Below are 25,476 nucleotides of genomic sequence, written 5' to 3' on the forward strand. Positions count from 1 at the left end.
CTGCTGTCTGACAATCTGGTTGTCAGGGAGAGGCTGCACTGCTGTATGGATGAGACGTAACCCCCTCCTCTCTCCCTATCGCCAAACACACATATATAAACAAAGAACTGGCGAAACAACCAAACTCTCATCTTCTTCTGTTGAAAAAAAAGTCTTCAGACAAACACATTTTTTACAGCAAAAAAAAAGTGCCGACGGTGGCCGGACTCTTGACTCTTGAGGGGTCTTGTGTCTGCGTCTTGTGTCTGCGTCTTTAAGGCCCAACTAGGCGCTGCAAGGAGTGGAAGTTGGTGAGGAGGCTCTGGGAGAAAGGTCACGCGGAGTTCAGGGCCTGCCGGGGGATGAGTGATGGCCGTGGAGAGGGGGCTCTGTTGCTGGGCCTTGTTCTCTTCTGCGCTGCTTGTCGGCCCCGCACAGCGGTAGACTGAGCCTTGATGGATTGGCAGCCGTTGAAAGGAAACGTAACCCCCTCCACAACAACCGGCACCTCCACCAATCTCCCCTCCTAGCCCCCCCCCCCTCTCTCTCTTGTGCTCCAGTGCTGCTAAGATTATGCAAATGCTTTTGATAGCACAAACGGACGGAGAGACACACGACAACATGGATGCATACCGCAATTTCCAGCTGCATTTAGTGGGAATTTGGACATAATGTCCAACTGCGGCGTAAAAAAACCCCAAAAAAACATGCAGACATAAAAACAGAAATGCCAGACAAAAGTCAAGAAGAGCGGGATCGCGTCGGTGTCAACAGCACTCTACCTCTCCCTCTGCATGGGTGAAGGTCACTGTGAAGTCCGTGAGGAGGGAATCGGTGACCGAGCGATCGAGAGGATGAGTGGGGGCATGCAACTCAAGAGGGAGGAAAGACTGGGAGGCGGGGGCGAGGGGGGTCGGCGGGTTAAGAGTTTAAGTACAGGACATCCCCTGACCCGGGGTCAAGCGCAGAGGACGCCGTGGGAGGGCTTGTTTTCTGGGGATTGGGGAGCTTGTTGTACCTGGACGCACACAAAAGAAAGGCCGAGCAGCAGGGGGGACCGGCTGCTAAAATAAACATCAAAGCCCGCTTGTCGTGTCCCGCTTTTGTTGCCTGGAAATGGCGGGCTGCCCCCCTCAGGGGTGGACGAGGTGAGAGGGAAAAGGAAGATAAGAGGGGGGGAGCAAAATGAAACATGCTCTTCTTCGGCCTGCCAAACTTCCTCTGGAATATTTTTTTTTTTTTTCCTTTTGACAGATAAATCATATGGCCTTTTGTTAACATTTATGCTATTTTGGTCATGTTGGCATGAAAAACACTGGGAAGAAACTGGACACCTTTCTGATGAGTGATACGGTTGGCGCATGTAGTTCCGTAGAAAGAAAATAGTCCTTACATGAAACTGCAAACAACGAGGTCTGTGGATTATCTTGAGCCAATAGGGTCAGGATTTTTGGAAAGACACGTTACTGTTGAGTTTTTCAAATGTATTTTTTTTTGTTTTTTTGGTGCTTTGAGCAGCACAGGCCGAGTGCCATGTCGTCCCTTTATATTGGAGAGAAGGCTAACTTCTCTACGGCCGACACCTCTAACACTCTGCAACTGACACCGAAGCGATCTAGATTGATAAATAACACAACACGTGAGAGGTAAAACACGCTCGATGTGGGGTTGAACTGTCCCTTTAGGACAGATTTTGATGAATGTCAGCAAAATCATGTCACTATTAATCCACATGATACTTGTATCGTATCTGGAGAGGACCGTGCTCCACTTGTTTGGTTAGAGCAATCAGTAAAGCCAAACGAAAAAATTTGCTTCATAAATGCTTTGCAGAGACACACATCATTGATAACAGCCAGACATTTGGTTTGGATGACAAACAAACATAACATGAGACTTTCTGACTCTAATGGATGGCAATTGCTTTTGTCAGCTGGACCAATTCAGACAATCTAACTCTGGCACGACTGCTGCCCGAAATCAGGGTGCTGTGTGAGCCGAGTCATTTAACAATGAATGCGTGTTTGTGTGTGTGTGTGTGAATACCTCAGCGTGGGTGTGGGGGGACAGGAGAGGGAGTGTGTGTGGAGTGATGGGGGGGAAAGGGAGATGATTATGCCCATCCGTGGCGGATGCCAGGTGTGCAACCCTCCTCCCCCATTCCCTTCTCTGCTCCTCTGCTCATGATGACTCCCTCTCCCCCTATACTGCCGAATCTCTCTCCCCCTCTCACACACACCCACACGACAAAATGCACACACACTTACTTGCATACAATCACACTCCATCAGCACTCTCCAGCTGGCAGGAAAGGCAACAGCCACAGTCGCCGTCGCTGTGACTGCCATGAAGGGGCGGCCGCTTGTGCCTGTGTATGTAAATGTATCTGCCTCTTTAGCTTTTCCCCCCTGTGTTTGATGACAGTATCCATGTGGACCACGACATGTGCGTAAGCACTCTTAACTATTTAGTGGCATCCTATCTTTCGTCTCCTCTATTAGCTTCACTCATAGTTTGAATCGTATACTGTGGATGAATTTGCTTGAGCGGAACATTTCCTTAAAGGAATAGTAGCCAGGACGGCAGGCTTCATGCCACACATGCCAATGGTATCGCTTTTTGCCATTTCATTCTCGTTACCAGAACAAAATTTGGTTACGATGCCTGAATATTTAGGCCCTGTTCAGACCTGGCACCAACATGCATCTTGGGTGATCACAAGTGGACGGCCACGAGTACGTCAATCCACTTTTTCTTCACGCATTAGAATGCGTCTCGAGTGATCACTTGTGATCGGATCTTCGTTCTTCGTTCCCCGACATAATTTCCATTTGCAAAGACCAAATGTGTCGTGTTTCTAAACCGGAGGCGAGGCAGCAGAGGTTAAAGCCAACCTATTGTCCGCGGGGACCTCCGTGCTGCCGACAGCGCCGGGGATGGATGGAGCACTGTCACACAAACACAGACGGTATGATAATAACATCTAAAACACAAAAACACACGATTCATTCTCGGTGGTTTCTGTGACATTTGAAATACTTTAAAAAATGGCAAAAAAAATATACAGAACAACCTGTAGGGGCCGCAGCCCCACCTAGTGGAAAGATTCCCGCCATGCTACGGAAGACATCAAAACAACGTAGATGTAAACCAAATAGCCCAGAATGTTTCGGCGAATGACTGCAGACAAGTAGATGAACACATATACGAGCCGAGAGGTTATACAAAGTAAGACAGGGACCAAAACAAAGGGGACAAAAGCAAACTGAGGAGAAAAACATAGGTTTAGACTGAAGAGTATAAAAGTGAGATGAGGAGGGCCAGCAAAATGTATATAGATGGATGTGTGTGTGCGTTTTTGTCCGTCTTATGTGTGATCTGATTAATGGCTGAGTGAGGGGTGTCGATTGAGGTTAGGTAGTAATGTCGGCTATATTTCAATCTACACATGGACACACATAGATACACAAATACTGCACAAATATCCATGTATACATATCAACGAATACATATAAAAAAGGGGGGCAATAGAGTAGGTAGGAAGAAAAGAAATAAAATATAAAAATTGTATCGTAATCAAACGAGAATACCAGCAAATACAGTAAAAGTAATTATAATTTAAGAAATAATAAAAATAAAAGATCTGATTCATATACCAGCCACTTTGGCCTGCCTGATGAACAGGGCCTTACGCTGTCCATTGATTCTGTGGCACAGAAGTATTCCATGATGCCCGGGTTACAAACAGAAACGTTCTCTATAGTGTGCTGGCAGTGAGCAGTTTACAGGGTCAATCAAAGGTTTAAAGGGTGACATTAAGCTTCACTAACAGTCCAATCTACACACAGAACCAGACATTTGGTAATAATATGGCATATTTGAGGAAGTTTAAAGCTTTCTTTATGCCTTGTATTAACAGCTGTTTTGAAATATATTGCCTGTGTCAGTAAAAACCACAAGCACAGTAGCCACAAGCCCTAGTGCCTCGACCTGTCAAGAGGTATTTCTTATTTAGATACATCCTTTATAAAGGACACTTTGTCCTGTCCTTGTTCCTCTGATGTGGAGGTGCAGGACACTTTGTTCTTAATGACATAGCAGACTTTGGGACAAAGTGAGGAGCCAGACTTTGAAAAATCAAAGAGACAGAAATATTGTAGTTCTTAACCCACCCATAAGGGCTCATGAAGATGGAATACAGCTGGTAGTGCAAACAGAGTTTAGCTTGTCCTGCTGAGTATTTCCAAAAGAAGGGGGGGGGGGGGGGGGCAGACATAGGCCCGTATTACTGAGGTCAAATAAAAAGCATTGATTTAACCATGATATAGGCCTCAGAAAGGCTAACGAACAACAACATAAGGCTCAAAGAATACATTTATTTATCAGAGCACTGATGTACATCAATGACAAATGTCACAATGAGTACTTTCACTTTTCATTCTTTTAGTATACTTTGCAGATAGTACTTAAATACTTGTATTTAAGTAATGTGTTGAATCCATTGCTTTCACAGTCTGATATTCGTACTTTTACTGCAGTGAACGGTCCGAATACTTCTTCCACTGCTGTGGCGTATAATATTTATTGTGGGATGTTCCGCTACATTCTCATAAATACCTGAAACTATTCAGTAGGCGAATGAATCACCGAAGTCGAACTGCTACCACTCTTCCCTTTTGTTGCTCACATTTTCTCAATTTCAACAAAGTGAATAACAGAGTGAAAGACGAAGGATTAAAAGTCAGAGCTTAGCTTTAGTCGCCAATGCAAAAGACAACAAACCGAGCCAAAAAACCAAGACCTGAATCTTATTAGCCACATCAAAACAATTTGAATCAATGGACTAACTGTACGTCTCAGCAGTATTTTGGAAACCTGTTTTTGACTCGTGTAACGCTGCCTTTACAGGTCTCACTAAAACGCTGTCCTGGACCTAAGACCACGAGAGAGGATCACATCGCTCCGGTTCTCAGGTCTTTACTCCAGCTTCCTTCTTGTCAAAGAATTGATTTTAAAATACGACTGTTGGTTTGTAAAGCACTGAATGGGTAGGGCTCCGCTCTGAACTGCCATAGCCACCCAGAGGTTGCTTTAAACCAAGGTTTGACACTTTTCTTCTGCCTTTCATCAAATTCAATTTGGGTAAGACGTATATATCTGTCACTGCATTGTAACTGCTGTGTGATTTGTATGCACTTGTTTCATCTGTTGTATTCAAATAAGGCACATGTCTATCCTCTATTTTATTGTATGCTTAAATTCTATTTAAATGTGTCCTTTCTTTTATTTGATATATTGTGCTTTTTTAATATCGACTAAATGCCTCGTGTGTCTTACGGAAAGCACCTTAAATGGTCTTGTTTTTGAACAAATAAACGTGCCTCGTGTTACTTCAGACCAACTCAAGTCTTTGAGGAGGGTGTAGAAAACAGCTATATAGTGAACTCTTCAACACTTTATGAGTGTTCACTATATTCTGCAACTAAAGTGGAACAAAATAGTTTTCATCTGATCAACATTGTTCTCCTTGTAATTCCTCCAAGCTAATGTAGTAACTAAGCAACACCATGCACCAACATGTGGTCCCTGAATCATTTTCAAGTTATTATTGATATATAATTATTGATAGCAGTCTGTCTGAGCAAATAGTTGTATGTAGAGTGGATCTGGTTTGGCTGCCTTTGTCAAGGTTCAAAGGAGTAATAAAGTTTGCCATCTTGGTTTGCACTACGGAGCCTCCCTGTTGTTGTTCACTATATTGTATGTTTTCAATACGAGTAAAGGCCTTTAGGCTACACAATGAAGAGCATTAACTTATCAACACATACACTAGCGGGACAATGCACTGTTCCAGGGTGTGATGTCCAAATCAACAATAAATTATTTGTATGTATCGTGTAGCCCAGTGGCGGGCCGTGCATTTTATACCTGGGCCTTCAGTGCTGTCCTACTACAGTTGAACCAGCTCCTAATAACCTCGTTATGACGCCACAGCTACGGTTATTATTTGTTTCTAGGGGTGTAACAATACACGTATTCGTATTAAACCGTTCGGAACGAGGCTTACGAACCGAACAATACGTTTGAATAATACTAGTGTATTTGGACAACGCAGAAGCTTAAATTGTGGGAAATATAATGTTCTTTCGGTGGAGCCACTGCGCAACGTGCTGTCTGACACGCCCATCACGGAAGAACATTGCACTCTGCTGAGGCTACAACTCTCCCTGCAGCGTTTAGGCAGCTGTTCCCTACTGATTCAAAAGCCCAAACAGAGAATCAAATGTCCGAACCCGAACTACAGGTTATTATTTGTTTTGTGTACAAATGAAGCTCAACACCTACAAATACACTAACTGCAGAGTGCAGATACATGAATACGCGCATGACGGGATGCTTCGTCATTAACAGACAATGCATGAAGTCAAAATGAATGTAATTAACACAATGAGAAGAACAAACTCACAAGAACCAGTCACATATATTTATATGACAAGAAAGCATGACACATCAATCCAGCAAGACTGCGGTGCTAAAACACACACTGCCACACACTCAAATGCAGCATTCAAATATTATTCACATCAGAGGGAACAATATTAACCATATCATAAAGACAAAGATGCACCTGATGGTCATATAACATTGTGGATGGGTTTGATGTGGGTCACATAGCGTGTTCTCCGGGTGGTGCATTATATCTGTGATAAATAAAGATGCAACAAAAGTCTATATTGACTTAATTGCAGTGTTGTGCTTTTTTTTTGTGTGGGGGGGGGGGGGGACTATTTACAGACTGCTAGTCCCAGCAGGTGCAAGTGCACAGTTCACAAACACATACACTTCAGTGACACACCAGTGAATGAGAACATGATGAATATATACAGCATGTATCTTTTACAGAGTGTCAGTGCAGTGTGGTATTTAGCAGTGTTGGACAAGTCACTCAGGAAGTGTAGTTACTTTATTTTACCTATTACTGCTTCAATAATGTTACTTTACTCATTACTTGGTGTCAAACGTTATTAGTTACGTTACTTGTTATTTTACTGTCGCTGTTACTTGTTACTCAATAACAGTAATGTGATTACTGTTTTGAAAATGTTAATCCATACAGTACTGGTAACTGGGGAAAGTATTCATTCAACAGTAGTGTGTTAACAAGTAACACGTTACTGCTGAACACTGATCATGACTTTTTCACGTGACTTTGTTCTCAAATGCAAGTGAAAGTATTGGTTTTTAAAAACATACCCCAAAAAAGTGCACAGTAAAGCAGTTTGTTACGAGGATGAATGTAATTTGTCTGATGTCCACTACATACCGCATGGCAGATCACTTGTCTGAATTTATTTACAGGAATCCGAGGCTTTCATCGTCGGTGCTTAACCTGAATTACCTCAATGTAATATATCCAGTTCTGTAATTGAGTTATAAACCGGCCGCAAAGCCCCTCAGATAAGGGAGGCAGCTAACCAAATGGAAAAAAAAGGATTTGCTCAGGTTTTCTCTAAATTATGATATGCAGATCGTCTTTGGTGGACAGTACACTTCAGACTCCAGACAGGGACTGTGGAAGAGATGTTATTCTCCCTTGTGCTTGGAGACACTACAGAGGGAGATTCACAGTATGCTAGTGGAACTATTTAACCTGGCATTATCCCTTAGTTAAAAGACAAATCTACTTATATATATATATATCCATCTCTGTCTATCTCTGTCTATCTCTGTAGCTCATGGACACAAGCACAGACACACATATTGCGGGCCCACAAGCAGAGAGGCTGCAGCTCGTAAAGCAAGCGGTGACGGGCTGATTGATCCCCTGGTGAAAATGGGCGATATTTCGCCAACATCGATATCAATAAAGCCTCTTAGGCTCGAGGCTTCTCAGGGCCTGCTTTTGTTTCTCTTCCGAGGAGAGCTAAGAAAAATCTATAGACAATTGATGGTGTCTGGAAGAAAGGCTCTATTGGAGTATATCAAATCAACGTATCGGAGAAGGGAAAGTTTTCCCTGTGAATTAGACAGTTTTTGCTCCAAGTTCAGGGGCAGAGTGAGAAGGATGGCCACGGCCATGCTCTGGAGCCATGGAGTAATGGACATGAGGATAAAAAACAGGCATGTCTTTTTGGTGTTTGATGAGTGGATAGGATTCAAGAGAAATCTCTCCACATTGGCTCACGGCATTATTTGTTAAAAAAAAAATGTGGACATAGAACGGGCTGCTGTGAGCAAGTGCGGTATTTTGGATCTCCATGACACTGCAAATGCTGCTCTTTTAGGTGTGGGGAAATGCATGTTTTGTCCCACCTCTCTTTTTCTGTTGTTGCTACAGCTAGTATGTATGTAAATCTAACCCTAGGACAGTCCCAGGTACCTGCAATAAATACATACATGTCAGAGATTTGGGGTTCAGTGTCTTCCACACGGACCCTTCCAGATAGTCGACAAAGTCAAATAGTCCTTGCGGAAGAGGTTGTTATTTTGTCTTTCCCTCTTTTTTGCATAGCCTACATTCAAGCCTTTACAATCCATATCGAACAATCCCCGAAATATTTGATCTGACCATCATACAATACTTTATTTCAGATTTTACGAGGACACTTTGACATATGGATTTGCATAACCTGCTGAGCCACAGCAGCCCATATGTAGCCATATATTTGAGATAAACTAATATTAAAATGTATATTTTTGATAACATTTTAGTTAGAAGCTTCCTTGTTTTCGAATCGCAAATTTTTGCAGTTAATGCAAACGCTACACATCCGTCTACCTCTTTCCCGTTCATCTTGTTCACTCGACCCCAGACGATCACAAAACCAAGGCAACCTAACCAACTTATTCATGTATCATCATTCATATGTGGCTTTACGGTACTGGAAAAAATAATTATTGGAAAGTTGAATAAAAGCTAGACAAAGCCCCTGGCAATCGCCAAGTGCTTTGGTGTGTCTAGTAGCCTAACTAGCCTGTCTAGTAGTAGTAACATAATAATTGATAATTATGTTCAGTTATATCCCTGCTGGTCACATAATATGCATTCTTTTTTATTTGTATTTTTTGTTATCTACATCGCCCCTCTTTTTTTTGTCATTCTCGCTGAGGCCAGCCTCTGGATAATTATTCTTTTCCAATCACTGTGACTGTCTAATTGCAGTCCTCGCTGCTAATTTATGCACGCCTTTGTTTTCATCACGAAACACATTTAAAAAAAATCACATCAAACGATTTCTGATATGTAAAGAATAAAGCAAAGGCTGCAGCCGCTTAAAAATAAATTCCTGATTATTTTCATATGATAATAAGTCAGAGAAATGAGGAAATCAAAAGGGAAGTCATATAATGATATATGGGCACAAACATGGCTCTTATTGTATTTTTTTCCCTTAACTTGAATACATTACCATATTTTTCCGTGTTTTTATTTGCATTAAGCTGGAGTTATGTAGGACAGCTTGCTGACCATCATTCACAAGCTGTTGGCATTTCTGCAAATAGTCTGTCAGGCACAAATCTCACGCACAAAACTGGCATTGTTTTCAATGTAAATGATGCCGCTGTGATGAGGAGCCATTAAATACACACATATAAACATGTGCACATAAGCATAAATACCCATAGATGCACAGTTATCCTCGCCTAACCATCCCCTCTCTCACACACACACACACACACACACACTGATGTGCACTCACATTCTGACACCAGTACACATGGTAGCGGCGGTATTTACTTTATGCATGAGGACAGGTAAAAAACACACAAATCCACAGTGGGCACCGGCTGTAATTGAATGTGACTCCCTCTGTATACTATCCATAGCTCCGGGATTCTGGCGGCTAATTGGAATATACAGCTCCCTAAACCACCAGTGAACTCCACAGAGAGGCTTGGTTGTCAGATGCCGATGGCCCGCCGCGGGTTTCGCTATGTTAAGGTGGCATGGGACTCTCATACCGCTAACATTGAAGATGAGGGCTGGAATGAGAGGCAAATTGGAAGCTCCAATGCAGAATGACAAGACGGGTGTGTGACTGTGTGTGTTTACACATGTGGAAATGTGTGGATGCAGATTTGTGCGTGGACAGGTATGTTTGTGTCTCCACCGACCTTATTTCAATGGCTTATGAGTGGAAAATGTCAGCGTGGCTCTCATTGCTGTCGACTGTGATTGCCGTCAAAGACTGTCAGTGTACAGCCTTTGGTTCAATTGCTTTAGAGGAGATGCTGTGCATTTCTGTGTGTTCATGCAGTGGATCTTATCATAAGCAGTGTATTGGGCACAACACGCTTGTGCGTGGCACAGATGACCAGCGTTAAGAATAAATATATAGGAACAGCAAAGAAAAAAACAGTCTTCCCGCTGATGTCTGATCGTCTAATAATGGAGCAAAAGCGTTTACATCAGAGTTAGTTGAAAAGCCTGGTGCGTGTCATGCAGACTACAGGGTGCCTCAGTGCATCGGCATTGGACGCCAAGGGGCACTGACCACGTGGTTGTATTTAATGAGTTAGGAGTGAGAGCAGGTTGTGGTATAGTGGGTATTCGTTGGTATATGGGTAGCAGTTGGGTACTCGGTCAAGTTGGATCCATTCAGGTTTTTGGAAAACTGAACAGGTTTACTATACTGAATGCTGAGCACATACATTGAGTTTGTAACACTGTTTTAAGGCGCATTGCTTCCATCTGGATTATTGGCAGCTGATTAACAGCATTGATGGAAGGAGCATTTAAACGTCCCTCAATGATATGACAAAACATGCTTGACATCAACCAACCAACCAAGCCGGTCATGTAAGATTTAGGAACACGTTTCTATATAAGACTAGGCTTATATAGCATGTTGTTTTTTTGTACAAATACATATGGTAGATGCAATAAAATAATTCTAATTTCATGAGGTCTGTATTTATTTCATGTGAGAGGTGATGGTTCCCCAATGTATGCAGTTGGATTGCAACATCTTGATAGAACTTGAGAACCCTCCCATGCTTTCTATTCCATCTCCTCTTTCATCTCGTAATCACTTTAATGTTCATCTGCCCGGCTTTGTGCCTTCTCTCTACCTCTCTGGCTATCCAGTGGTGTTTCCAGCCAGAAGCCACCAGCCTTGTATCAGACCCACGTATAAATGATGAAACACATAATTATCATATCATAATTGCAGTAAAGATGGCTTTGACAGAAATCATTTCCCGTATCTAATACAGCGCTAATCGAATCTGTTCCCCCCACTCACTAACACGACCTCTGGTGATTGAGTTTCGGACATTTGTTTGTGTGTGCTCGTGTGTGCGGTTGCGGTAGATGGGTGTGCGTTTGGTTTATTGTGTAATAGCTTCGTTCTCGTATGGAAAGTTTATCTTTGTTGCTTTGTCTTTTTACTTTAGTTTCACTTAATAGCAGAGATTGTCCATCATGGGCTTATGCAAGGTTTAGACACTATGCGTCCATCCCAGGAAATGATTGTAATGTCCCGTCAAATATGCCAGATTACCTTTTACTATTTGTAGGTTTATACTTTTATTTTACTGCATCAACATTTATGCACCGATTCTCACATTCTGCATTCATGATCATTCACTTACACGCAGATTAATTATGGCGCGGTCGCACAAAGGACGGTACATGCTTTTATTAACAATATGCGTATGTACGGATTCCCTCTGTGTGTCTTTGTCTATTGTTGCTGGGCTTGACTGATTGACAGCTCATCGGATGTAGCAGAGCTAGCAGATGGCTGAGGGAGACAGCTGACGGCAGTGAGTGTGTATGCGAGCATATCAATGAGAGAGTCTGAATCAACTTTGGCAATGGAATTCCCTTCATACATACAGACAGAATAAAAAGAATAAGCACGCATTCCAGATAGACAGAAAGATCAATATATAGATAGAAAGATCAAGGAGGTAGAAATATGCATGTGAAGCAGGCATAAATGGTGTGCAGATAGTCTTAAAGGGCAGACTGAGATCGGCCTGAGGATAGGTTCCTAACAATGAGTGATTACTGCACTAACAAGGCTGACGGCTGGAGGGGATGCGTGTAATGTGATTGGTGCTGGCCGCCATTTATCTTGACCAATAGACAACTGACCTAGCTGTGCCCCCCCCCCCTTACAGGTCAACCAGAGTTCACCAGGCTGAGGTCCAATGTTACTCTCACACACGATCCAGAGGGGAATACCATAAATAAAAGAGTGCACACGACGTGTGAAGCTACACATAATGAAACAGTAAGGAACATGTTCAATAGATAGACAAGGTGATTTAACCCGACAGTGATACACATTCGGGATCTTCTGTCGAATATGTAAAATGTGAAATGGTGGATGCATTTCACCAGTCGCTGAAACTAATGGAAAGCTAGAAAGAGAGAACTGAAGGTGAAGGCAGATAAAGAGGAAGTGTGATGGGCAAAACGGGTGATGAAAAAGAAAAAGAGAGAGAGAGACTTGCTTGTAGCAAGGGAGGGCAAGGCGTTCTTGAGTAATGAGCGCTGTTGCTCCCAGAACAATCAGGGTCTCCATTTTGCCGTGTGTTCCTACCTGATGTATAGTGCGAGCTGTGGGAGCTGCTGTAATAAGACCATTTGGGCCTCTCATTGGAGAGCATTAGCTGCAAATATCTTCGGTGGCCCTAAAGACAGCCCGTGGGGCTAAAGAAACAGCCGCGTTAGCTGTGCCCCTCATTTGGTCAAGGGTCATGTGAGTTGTTGTCAGGCTGTACACACTTGATTAGGCTCCATGGCTTTGTACAGCGACACCAAGGAACAATGTCCTTTTCAAAACATCGGTTAATATTGACTGAGTATTGCCATTGTGTTTTTCTTTGAAACTGCCAATAGCAGGAAATCATCTAGCTTTTTTTGCCAGGAAGATATTATCATCCTTTTCAAGAAAGTCTTCAGGAATGACATTGGAACTGTGTTGCCAGGTTTGACTGACAGTAAGTAACCCAACCAGAGCCTCAAACCTGCCCAGTCATCATAAGAATTGCCCAATTTTACATTTCCATTAAGGAAAGGGTTATTCCTCTTATAGAAGCGGGGGGATGGGCAATCCCAGCTGTCTGGTACACCCTGGACAGATCACCAGTCTATCACAGGGCTTACACATAGAGACAACCAATCACAGTCACATTCACACCTACAGGCAATTTAGAGTGGCCAGTTCCCCTGACCTGGACTTTGAGGAGAAACCCAAGCTCAATAATAACAATGTACTTATTAATAAAGATCATACCTTGGTTTGTTCTACGGTGCTGGAACGGGATTTGGCCCCCAGCCCAGTCGCCAGGAACGACAGGACATTTTGGGGGGATTGTACATTTTTGCAAAGCCAAGATACGTTGAATGTGGATGTATTTGCATTCTGTTGGAGCAAGTGACGGAGTACAGCAAGCAATGAGCAGAGCAAGTGATGTAGTATGGCGACTATTATTGAGAGTTATGTGGTTTAAGAGTATAACAAGCAAGTCCTCTATGGGTGGGTAGTAGGGGTGGGGGGAACAACCGATACAGCATAGTATCGCGATATTTTGCGTGGCGATATTATATTGATACATGGACGCCAAGTATCGATTTTTTCATTTTATAAACTATAAAAAATCAAATCAATTGTTTTTTCACTCGATGGTGCTTTTCCACTAGATGGTGCTGCGTTATTTTCTGGTGAGGTCAGCAAAGGTCCTGGGTCAGCGTGATTGGTAGGAAGTTGGTCAAAACAAAGAGAGACATCTGGCCTCACAACGGGGTTAAATCTGCCAACAGCAGCCGGCTCATGGGGAGAGTGCAGCGCATAACTCTCTCTGCCCTCGACGTCCACGCATCACAAGTTATACTGAGTTATATAACTCTAATATCCTACTTATATAAGTTATAGTTGATATACTGAGTCCACACGTTTGCATTTAGTTCAGTTGGACCATGTAGTAATACAAACAGTTCAGTTTGTCAGGTTCATGCAACATTTATGACATTGTTGGTCAGTCTGTCTGCTTGACAATCCTATTCTGCTGCAATAAAAATGATTGAAGTGAGATGAACAGACTGAAAACTTTATCTTATTAGATAAAACATGTTGACACAGTTTTCCTTTGGGGACATCATTTGAAGTTGAAAAAAGTAATAAATCGCAATATATGTTATCACAATACTCAGAATATCACAGTATCGTGAAAGTATCGTGATATATCGCAGCACCGTGATATATCGAAGTATGATAATATCGTATCGTGACCCAAGTATCGCGACAATATCGTATCGCGAGATCTCTGGCGATTCCCACCCCTAGTGGGTAGTGGATGAGTCAAACAAACACAGGATTCACAGATAGATAGATTGTTGTTAGTGTCCTGTGTGGAACTAAAATTAAATGTTGAGTGTACGCTCGTTTTTTAATGCTACCTGAAAAAGTCTGCTGAGGGTTCTTGTTGTTTATTTGCTGTAGGTTTATTGACTTTGGTTGTTACGCTACTTTGCTCTGCTACTTTGTTACACAGCGTTTTCACGCAATTTTCTTATGCTACGTTCTTATGCTACGTTCTTATGCTACGTTCTTATGCTACATTCTTATGCTACGTTCTTGTTTTATTTTAACAAAAACCATGATCTTTCTTCTAACTTTAACCAAGTAACCAATCGTTTTTCTCAATATTAACAATGTGTCATTGCGCCTTTCTGCAAGCATGATACAAGGCTGATAAGAAACATTTAAATTAAACATGTTTTTGGTTCAGAAACATCGACTTTAAACATAATTCGTGTTTTGCAAAAACGCACAATGCCAACAGATTTTCTGGCAACTGGGTTGTGGCCCCTGATATCCCACATCTGTTTTGTGGAGTGTAAGGTTAAAAGTAACATTTAGGTCAAACACACACCTTCTGTCTTCTGTTTTATTCGTCGAATTAAGTGAACCCAAAAGCATGATCATCAGTTGTCAGCACTGTGTGTCAAGCCTGTTGAACTCAGCACTCCTATTAGAGTCCAAATTATTACATCTGGTGAAGAGAAGGTGACAATTGTTTTGTTTTTGTTTAATGGGATAATTCCCAAATGGTACAACCCAATGTCAATGTCAACCCAATGTGTTCCAAGCCACCCAAACATAATTGTATCCAGCAGGAATGCGATTGTACTGGCAACAATGCATGGGAAGAAATAACTTCACTCTGTCAGTTTCTTAAGCAGGTCATTCGTTAAGCTTACACACAGTTTAAATGTTTTGTTTGATAGCTACTGACTTGATGAAAAAGGGGAAAAAAAGTTTAAATATTTGTACTATATAGCCCTATTTCCATTCACATATTTGATGTGCATTTTGAAGTATTGCATCAGAGAAGCTTACCGAATGTACTCGTGTCTGGACAACATTGACATAAAAAAACAACTTTGTTCCAACTTTCCCAGTTGGAATTAATTCCTGAAGACCTCTCTCTATTGTCTCTCGTAGATGGGCTGACCGTATACCAACTACTTCTGACCAAACTACGCTGTAGCTGAGTTATTTGCTCCAAACCAGTTGATGGCAACACGCCTAATTCACAGCTTTCCTTATTGCATAATTTTAAAACCTTGCTTAACATTTGTTTGACGATTGAATGGAAACACAGATTATCATGATATTCTCTAGTCAGTAATGCACCATTGAAGCCACACACAAAAAGTGCAATTGAATTTCAGTTTGAGTCCAATGTCATAATCATTTACCAATGCATTGGCATGTACTGTATATAATAGTCAATCAAATTGACTACATTTATCCAATTATCATGTAGGGGCCGTGACTTTTTCCCCCCCAAAGTTCTTCCATTTCGCTGGAGGAACAACTCAGGAATCCGTGTTGTACTTACACCATTACCGTATCCATCTATTTACCGTATCCATCTATTTCATGCAAATCAGGGGCAACTTGCTTTGTACTCAGGTGTGTTTCATAATACAAAACCTGTCATGGAACCCAGACAAGAGCAAAAAAGAACGACAGTGATATGTTTTATATGATTTCCTCCGAAATGACGAAATTGAATTCCAAAGAAAACATGCAGGCGCCCATTCTATTTACAGACCAATCAAACCAGATACATTTGAATACATTTGGAAACACGGGGCACACTTGACTCATGTGACAAGTGATGAGTCTTCATTGGACTCAAATAATTTGAGCACAGCCCAACTTCAAATGTTTTCAAACCATATTTAAATACACACCATATGCTGGCCAGAACGGGGGGGGGGGGGCAATCAGCATCTCAAAGCTTGCGAGATTGTGCAGCATACAAACAACAAACAAATAGAGAAAATGCTGAAGAAATGAATGAATGAAAGATCTCTCCATGGGGGAAACCAGTTTTGGAAAAAACATTTTTAAAAAAAATGTCATAGTGGAGAGACAGACAGGAAAAGTAATCAGTCAGATTGTTGAGGGATTATGCTGATGGCAGGGAAAGCGGTATTATCAACGGCGCCATCGCAAACACTCGCTTGCATGCCCACAACATCACACACACACAAAAAAAAATGGCCTCCTATCTGAGTGATTCAACGGTACTTTCATTGTCTGACTATTTATTCCAGAGAGCAGAGAATGTACAAAAATGTGTGTGTGCGTTTGTGTGTGTATGTATGTGTGTGTAAGGGAGGGAGGGGTTTTTGCTGCAGAGGGAGAGTGGAAGGCGATAAAGACTCTGTGAGTGGCAAGTGTACATGGATAGCTTCACATCAACTGCCAATATGTTGTGAGGCGGCGGTAACAGGCGAGGGTCTCGAGGGAGGGCTGCGGCAGAGCAGGCCAGCAGCAGACGGAGAGGAAAACAATTTCTGGTGCCAATAACCCCGAGCGGCACAGATGAAAAATGTTTTAATATTTGCAGCTGCTTTATGGCAGCCGGGGTGACAGTGATGGAGTCAATGTCAGCTTTTTTCCTTTTAAATGTCATGCTCTGTCTCAGGCTGTCAGCGCGCCTGTGTGTGTGTGTGTTCAGAATTGATCTTTTCCTCTTGTAAAGTGCCCAAATGAGAGAGCGCCCCACCCCTATTCCCTTCACCGTTTCAACCCCCTAAAACCACCCCTTTGTGCCTGCGTTTTTCCTCTCTCTCCTCCCCCCCCCCTCCTCCTCCATCTATCCTCCTGTTGTCCATAAAGACGGTGCGCTCAGCTGTCGGATGAAACTCCCCAAACCCCAAACCCTAGATAATCACTTCCTCCTCTTTGCATTTTATTTGGATTTGATTATTTTTCATCTGCGGCGAGATGGGAGCCATAAATTACACTGTGTCCCCTATGCCTTTGCTGAAATCAAACCAGGCAGCTAGAATTGGAGAATCACCACAACAGAGAGAAATGTAAAGACATCTTCAACTTTCGGACTCAGCGCACAGAGATGCTGCAATGCGTTACGCACAGTGTCAATTTAAAGGAACTCTTCAGACGGATTGAAAGAAATCATTTAAAAAAATGAATCAAAACTGAGAATTTAGAATCAAAGTGAATTTGCTGAATATTGAATGTTGGACAATCAGTGGATACGCCATGCTATCATCCATGCATAAAAGGCCATACACCAACTTCGTATTTTTCACCCGAAATTATTGCAAATAAATACAACCTCACGTTGTGTCGATAAAGTTTACACGCTGACTCTAAAACTTTAGTCAATCATTGCATTTTTCGAAAGAGGTTTGATTTTCTACGTTTTCTTTGCATCCATCAGAGTTGTTTGACCACTCAGAGCCACCGTAAATGCAAACTTCAGCATCCAAAATGGCACCTGATGAGCTCATTCTCTTCGTTCATTGGCCTCCCAGCACAAATCACTTACTACAGAAAATATAAAGAAAACGGAGATGCAGAATGTTTAGACAGATTGTGGCAGACGATTGCAGAACCGCTTCGGATTGGGGACGATAGCAAAGCAAAGGCTGTACGAAGGGCTAGACAGTGGTGATTGTGCTCAATGCAGCTCAATGATAGCTTCTCGCTAATGTCATTCATTCGATAGCCCTGTTTGGGATTAGCGCTAGGCTTCTGATGGGACCCACGTCGTTAATCCATTTTAGTATTGTTATGCAAATGTTTCCAATGTATAGAGTAGTTCATATCAGGCATTCAGTGTGCAAGGTTTCCTGTGCATTATGATTTTTATTTGATGACAGATTACAACAATGTGTACAAAAAATGTGTGCAAAGTCCTTTAACATGTTCTACTCCCAACTGGTCACATACTCACTTTTGGTCAGGACCCAAAACACGTGTCCGTTCTGGGCTGCTGTAAAAACATTGCGTTTTAAGATGGCGGAACCGTTCCATAAGTTGATATAAATGGCTTTTTGTAAGCTAAAGAAAACACTACGATACTTAGTTTCAGGTGATTATACATTGATTGAAACATAGTTAGACATCCCGCTAAATGTCATACATGTTCCTTTAACCCGAATCCTGATCTTTCCCTGAAACGTAACTACGTCGTTTTATATCCTAAACTTAAGTTGTTTCCCACGAAGACGGAAGTTTATTTTGATAATACCGTATTCATGTAACGAGCAGAAATTGACACATGTTGCTGGACTTTTGTAGAAAAACAAGAACTTGACAGCCTTGTGCGTCTCATACAGACGCTAAAGGGCGCCTTGTATGCGATGTGAGGCACCGAGGGGCGTGACAAAGCCTCGGTATTTGACGCCCTGGCAATGAGACCGGGCTGCTACATGAATTAATGTTTAGTGTATAGTCTGTGGATTGCCTATCAAGTAATAGATCAACAGTTATACCCTTTGAGACCTTTTGAGTCAATATACATGCATTGGCCAACTATTCTTCATTTCTTAATCATCATTGACTGTAAATCGTCATTTTGCGTTCCATGTTCCCAGATTTTCATCTCCAATGGTCAACTTTTTTCCCGATGGCCAAATTTCCTCGTTAATTATTGTTTTTTGAATCACCTGAACGCTGTGTGTTCCAGCATGCGATAGCATTCTGATTACCATGCCTGCTTGTGTTAATTGTGTCTTAAAGTGTCCAACACATGGGGTGAAGTCTGAAAAACATCCCTACACATCATCTGGCGTCTGCTTTTATGAGACGCCTTAGTGTTTGCTATTGTTCCCTGACCTGCTGTGGACCCTCTTGACCCAGACTTGCTCCCACTTAGAGGGTCAGAGGTTAGACCAGCATCCATCGGCAAGGCCCTTTCAATTAAAGGTGTTTGATCCGGCAGCACGGCAGGACAGGCCCGCACGTAGGTTGGGTTGGCTGGAGGGAGGCAGCGTTGCTTATGTAAAAATATATTGTCAATGTAAATTTGACCAATGAAGTGAAACGTGCATTTAGGTCATGATGAGGCACAAATCTCTGGGCTGAACTTCCTGGTTTTGAAGTGTGAATAACTGTAGATGTGTTCAACGTAACAGAAGGCACTGAATCACACATGTCCGATATTTAAGACATGCAACAAGAATACGAAAAGGAGGACAAAATCACACAGATGCAGTTGTCTTAAGGAAAGCAGTCGGAATAAAATCTGTGATCCAGATTCTATTCTACAGACACATTTCAGGTATTTCAAAGCTCCTCAAAGTCATAAATTCTGATATTTGAAGTTTTCAAGCCTTTCAAGAACACACAGATACGCCAACACTTCTCTTTCATCCTTGATCTGTAGCACTTACTGTCATATTTGTACCTCACGAGTACTTAAAGACGATATTACACTGTAAAGCACCATGGGAATCTAATATTTTAGGTTTTATTAATCCTCATTTGTTGTTTCTCTCTGTTTGGTCTTTTCGTTGCACTTTTATCCAGAGCTCCTGGCTGGGTCTTCGGTGTGTCTCCACTGCGCGGCCTAATTAAACTGCTTAATCAGTTAACGACTCCAGCGAACACAGTTAAAGGGGAATTAAGCGCGAAGAGATTGAGGACGGGAGCGGTAGAAGTGCTGAGGAGACGCTTCGCCCCGTCTCCAGTGTGAAATAAAAAAACCGGGGGATGGATCCGAGCGGAGGAGGCCATTAAGGAGTGAGCAGAGGGTGCCGAAGTGTTTGCCGCCGCTCTGCTGCGGGCGAGGCGAGCCAATCGAGGTGCTTGTTTAAATGGGAAAACGGGACGTCTTCCGCAAAGAGGCGCGCTATAAGCACTTTGCTCTGTTAAGCAGACGGGAGGACGGGGAGAACAGAGGGAGGGGAAGAAAAACAATGCATCTTAGAGGGAACTGCACTCCTTCACTGCATCTTTATGGTTCTCAGGTGATTTCAGATCAGTTGCACTTAATAGACTTCCGAGGTGAATTTATTACGGTGCAATTCTGGCATTAAAATACATACAAAGCAACTGTAATGTGTGCTAATGTCTTTTACTGGCCTTCCTTTAATGGCTTTTACATCTTTCTATCGATGTCTTGAACAAAAAAGATCTGGGAGACATAGGAAGTGTTTCTCTCCCTCTCTCCTCTTTGTTTTCCCACTCTCCCATCTCCCCCTCTTCCCCCTGACATCACTCGACACTCTTTCTAGACTTCATCTCCCTCCCCGCTCTCTTTCTTCTTCAATTTCTACAAAATTCTTGCTTCTTCTCCTCAATCTCTCCTTCGTCTTTTCTTCACTTCTCCCCTCCTCCACTTCATCTCCTCTTCTCTGCTGTACTCCGTCATTGACTGAATCTAAATACCCCCACCCCCCTCCCCCCCACCTGTACTGGATCTTCAGCCTTCAGCACTATGAAGGAACTCAAACCATAATATGTGTCCAATACCAGAATATTAACCCTGTAATTCATAATTTTCTGGATGATTCTGAACGGGGAAATCTTTGTGAAATATGATGCCTCTCGATAAACATATGCTTCATGAAATGAATGTGAATAAATTGTGCTGTAGATCTCAACTGTGTCAAAATGTACTCAGTGGTTGGAATCTGCTGAACTCCATCTGCAAGGTAATAAGTGGACGTTGAGTTGACCTCTTCATATTATTATTATTTCACATCCACATTGGCAGTTATTATATAGTAATCTTACCAACAAAGTGTGGCACAGTCTGCACCCCCAGCTAAACAGTGCCTCCTACCGTCCTTCTTGATCTTCTTTCATCAAGGAGGACGATCCACTCCCGCAAAGAGTCTGAAGGGGGACGAGGGGAGATGAGGTTTCTAGAGGAGCTTGGAGTGAAGGAACAGGTGTGTTTCACCGGATAGCAACACTACTTTAATAAGCATCTGTTTTATGATTGATAAGCAGTAAAAAGAGCGGCCAGCTGACGTGGAAACAACAGTACATCTGTCGTAACCCATTAAAATAATTGCATGAAACAGGAATAACAGCGACTTTAACTTTCACTTTCATGTTTGTTCATAGAACTAAAATTATTATCATGTGTGTTTTAATCTGAATCATGAATCCTGGAAACACAATTTTACAAGGTTTATACAATGTTGACCCTTTACAATGCGTGCACGAACAATAAAAGAAGTGAGAATATTAAAATATAAGTAGTATCATCATTCAGGACTCTTATACTACATTGTCAAGTACTAACAAGACATGCAACACAGAGGCTTACAAATGCAACACATACGAAGCTAAATAAAACGAGGGTTAACTATGTGAAAATAGAAACATGGACTAAAGACAATATTATGCTGCATTGTTAGACACTATAAACCATCATGTCAGAGGCACAAAACATAAAAGCATGCAGAGTATGTCAAATATATAAATCAGTCAGACACAGCTAAACAATATGCAGGTAGATGAGGGTCGACCGGCAAATTCAGACAGACAGACAGACCGGTGACAGCAGACAGATCGAGACAGTGAGGTGCAGTTACATTCAGTTGCATACGTTCCAGGTGTATCTTGGCTCATTCAGGGAAGAACAACATGCAAGTATTTGTGCTGCATAGTTATTGTCGCTCCCATAATAACAGCCTGAAAAGAGCTACCGTACTCGTTTCACAAATCACAGTTTTTTTATTTGGAGCGTTTACAGCTCTCTCGTGTCCATTCTGTTCTTTCAGTAACAAACCATGTATAATCCTCTGTTGGTGTTATTTCTGTCGGCCGCATTCCGAGACAACCTGGCGGCGCAACAGATCTATAATTGGTATTGGAGCAGTGAATATGTGATAAAAGTTGTGTAAAGCATTTGGCGGCTCCAGAGGGAGCTGCTCAGAATCTGATCAATTGCTTCAAGTGATGTCATTTGAGTCAGAGGCGGTCAGTACCAAAGCCTACCAGTTTGAAAATTGAAATAATCTGAGGCTAACGAGGCTTGAGGCTACATTAGCCGCTGGTAGCAAAACACCCAAATCTCTGACCCGAATTGTTGTGGACCGAGTTGCATTGTGGGTAATTGAGGGTTGGACAAGGAAGACGAGTGCGTGGAATAAATATTGCAATATCTCTGGTTCCGCTGTATCACTTTTGATCGATGCAAGGAGCTAAATGTACCCTCAGAGTAGACTCTCTGAAAGGACACAGATTGTGCGCTTGATGCCCCTTGTTGATTGAATGAATTGTGGAATTGGACAGCCCTAAGGCATTCTGGTACTCTCATGTATATTCCTACCAGTGAATTCAGACATTCTTGCAACTTATTTCTACTACTCCCCTTTCCTATCTCAGTACCCCACCTTCCTTATCCTCGACTCTTTGCTGCTCTTATTTCTCCTGTACCCACAGTTCCTCTGCCCTCTTCCTGCCTCCACTTTCCACATCCTCCTGCCTCCATTTATTTAATATTTCTGCTGATTAACAAAACTCGCACACATTGGGCCTTTTTGGAGATCTGCCTATCTCAGTGTGCATGAATGTGTAGGTGTGAGCTTGCATGTGTCTAGTCATGCATGCAAGTGAGTGTGTGCGCGTGTACACCTGCGTGTCAAGTGTTTGTGGACGCTGAAGGGGACTGAGTGTTTTCTGACGCCTGTCTAGCTACGCCTGTCTCACTGGGCCATGGAAGTGTCATCTGCCCAGGCCTCAGCGCTCACACACACACTCACACACACCTACACGTACACTCACACATGCACACATTCGCTCTCTCTCTCTCTCTCTCTCTCTCTCTCTCTCTCTCTCTCTCTCTCTCTCTCTCACATCAGCGAAGAACAGACAGCTAAGAGCTTGCTGTCATCACACTGTGCAGGTCCGGCAATGCACGTGTGTGTGTGCGCGCCTGTGTGTGTGAGAGAGAGAGTGAATAAGAGAGAGAGAGAGAGAGCATAATATTGCCACAAAACAGCAAGTGCTGTCACTGTGGACTTCAAACTCCAGGTAGCCCCAAATAGGTTTAGAGAAATTTCTCCTTCATGAAATCCGTTAATAGCATCACAGTGATCGGAAACAGACATCAGCGGCCGAGCCCCCTAAATCACATTCCTCTTGTTTTGTTGCTGTCTTTGAATTTATCTTCATAACAATTATAGGCTTTGTGAAAACGCTTGGAAAATTACTGCATTGCGTAATTTCCGGCAAAAAGCCTCTTTGTGCCGCCACCATTTCTACTCATTATACCACAAGACCCAGCTTTTTCTAATGGAAAACCCAATTAGCTTGTACATGGCAAGATTGCTAATGTGATCACAAAATTCTTGAGTGCTTAACGGCGTGCATTTATGTGGTGGTTGGCTGCACAATTCATTTGGCAACCATCAAGGAGTAATTTGAGAATAGGTAAGAAAGACTGCAGGCTTATTAAAGAAAATGTACCTGTTTATAGGCTCCGAATCCCCCTGATTGTGGAAACCACTCACTTTATTTGGTCGGGAGCTTTTGTAAAGCCTCTATGTTTGACAAAATAGCGGTTGAAAACAATGCGTGGAACTAGTTTTTGTGAGAGAGGCATGTAAAGTTAAATAAATACTTACATGTGCAGAACGTCACATTCAGTTGAACTGAATCGTGTGTAGAAGGAGGCCGTCAGATAAATTACGATTGAAATGTAGGTGTAAATTGATATTTATACACATTTTGGGAGCAACCTGTTACATCTATGAGTTACATGATACATTTTACAAAACTCGCAGCTGTAGAAAAAGATGGTAGACAACAACATTCTGACTGGTTTATGCAGAAATAACCAGCATGGTAGTCGAGACCACCTGAACCGAGACCAAGTCAAGACCAAGACCAGAGTGTATCAAGACTGAGTCAAGACTAAGACTGTTAGGGGCCGAGATCAAGTCGAGACTAGGACCAGTGTATCGAGACCAAGACAAGGCCTAGATATTGGGAGGTCGAGACCAAGTCGAGACCAAAACCAACACACAAGAGTTTGAGATCATGTCAAAATCAAAACCAAGACGTGAGGCATGACACACTTTCAATAAATGTGGGACATGCAAACCATAAAGGCAGTCCTTAAATTGATCTGAAAGATCCACATTCCCAAAACAATGAAGATTCCTCTTCATTCAATTCAATTATATTTAATTTATTTTGTGCAGCCCAAAATCACAAATTTGCCTCAGAAGGCTTTACAATCTGTACACATACGACATCCTCTGTCCCAGGACCCTCACAACAGGAAAAACTCCCCCAAAAAACCTTTAACAGGGAGAAAAGAGGAAGAGACCTGCGGGACAGCAACAGAGGAGGGATCCCTCTCCCAAGATGGACAGAAGTGCAATAGATGTCATGTGTACAGAATGAACAACAGAACAGAGTTACAACACATTCAATGCATATGACAGAACCACGACAGGAGGCCAGACCAGGCCCAGGTATAAGCAGGATCCACGGGAACCTGCGAGGCGAGAAAGCACAGAGACTCCGGTGAAGAAGCAAAGTCAGTAATGTGCGTTAATGGTATCAGTAATATAGAATAGTAATGTGAGTAATAGTAAAAATGATATCAGCAGTGGGAGTCCAGGGCCATGGCGGGAGGAAGGCCCAGGGTCCAGATATAACCACGATCCATGGATCATTCAACTCTTTTATATAGGAATAATGATAAAATGATGATGTTAAACAAATATTAACACGTAAATCACACGACGCATGTTAGTTGCCGGTATGGTCTTAACTGGTCTTGAACAAGACCAATCTTGAGTACTATACTGCCAATACCATATTTATCTTGGGTACTGATGAAAGCATATGATGTGTAGTTTAATGGGCAGATCTATATGCTATAGCCCAACCTTACATTACAAAACCAGTCTGACACGTTAACATCTCCACCCTCATTATCCCCGTCAGCTGGGTGGCTAGCAAGCATCAGGAGTAACCCGCTTCCCGCCTTGCACTAGTTGCCACGGTAGCAGCTGACATACGTTTCTATTCACAAGAATAACAAGAGATGGAGGTTTGAGGAAAGAGGGTGACATGGGCATGAGAAGACAATGGCCTTTGTTTCCCATCATCTTCCCTTGTCGAGTAAACCTTAGCCTGGGGAAAGGTTACGGTAGAGTGAGGTAGAGAATAAGGGAGAGAGGGAGTGCTGATGTATGCCAATGAATCTGATTTCTAATCATCGGACATATGACAAGAAGCA

The sequence above is a fragment of the Melanostigma gelatinosum genome, assembly GCF_949748355.1.
Source record: "Melanostigma gelatinosum genome assembly, chromosome: 2".
Taxonomy (NCBI): Eukaryota; Metazoa; Chordata; class Actinopteri; order Perciformes; family Zoarcidae; genus Melanostigma; species Melanostigma gelatinosum.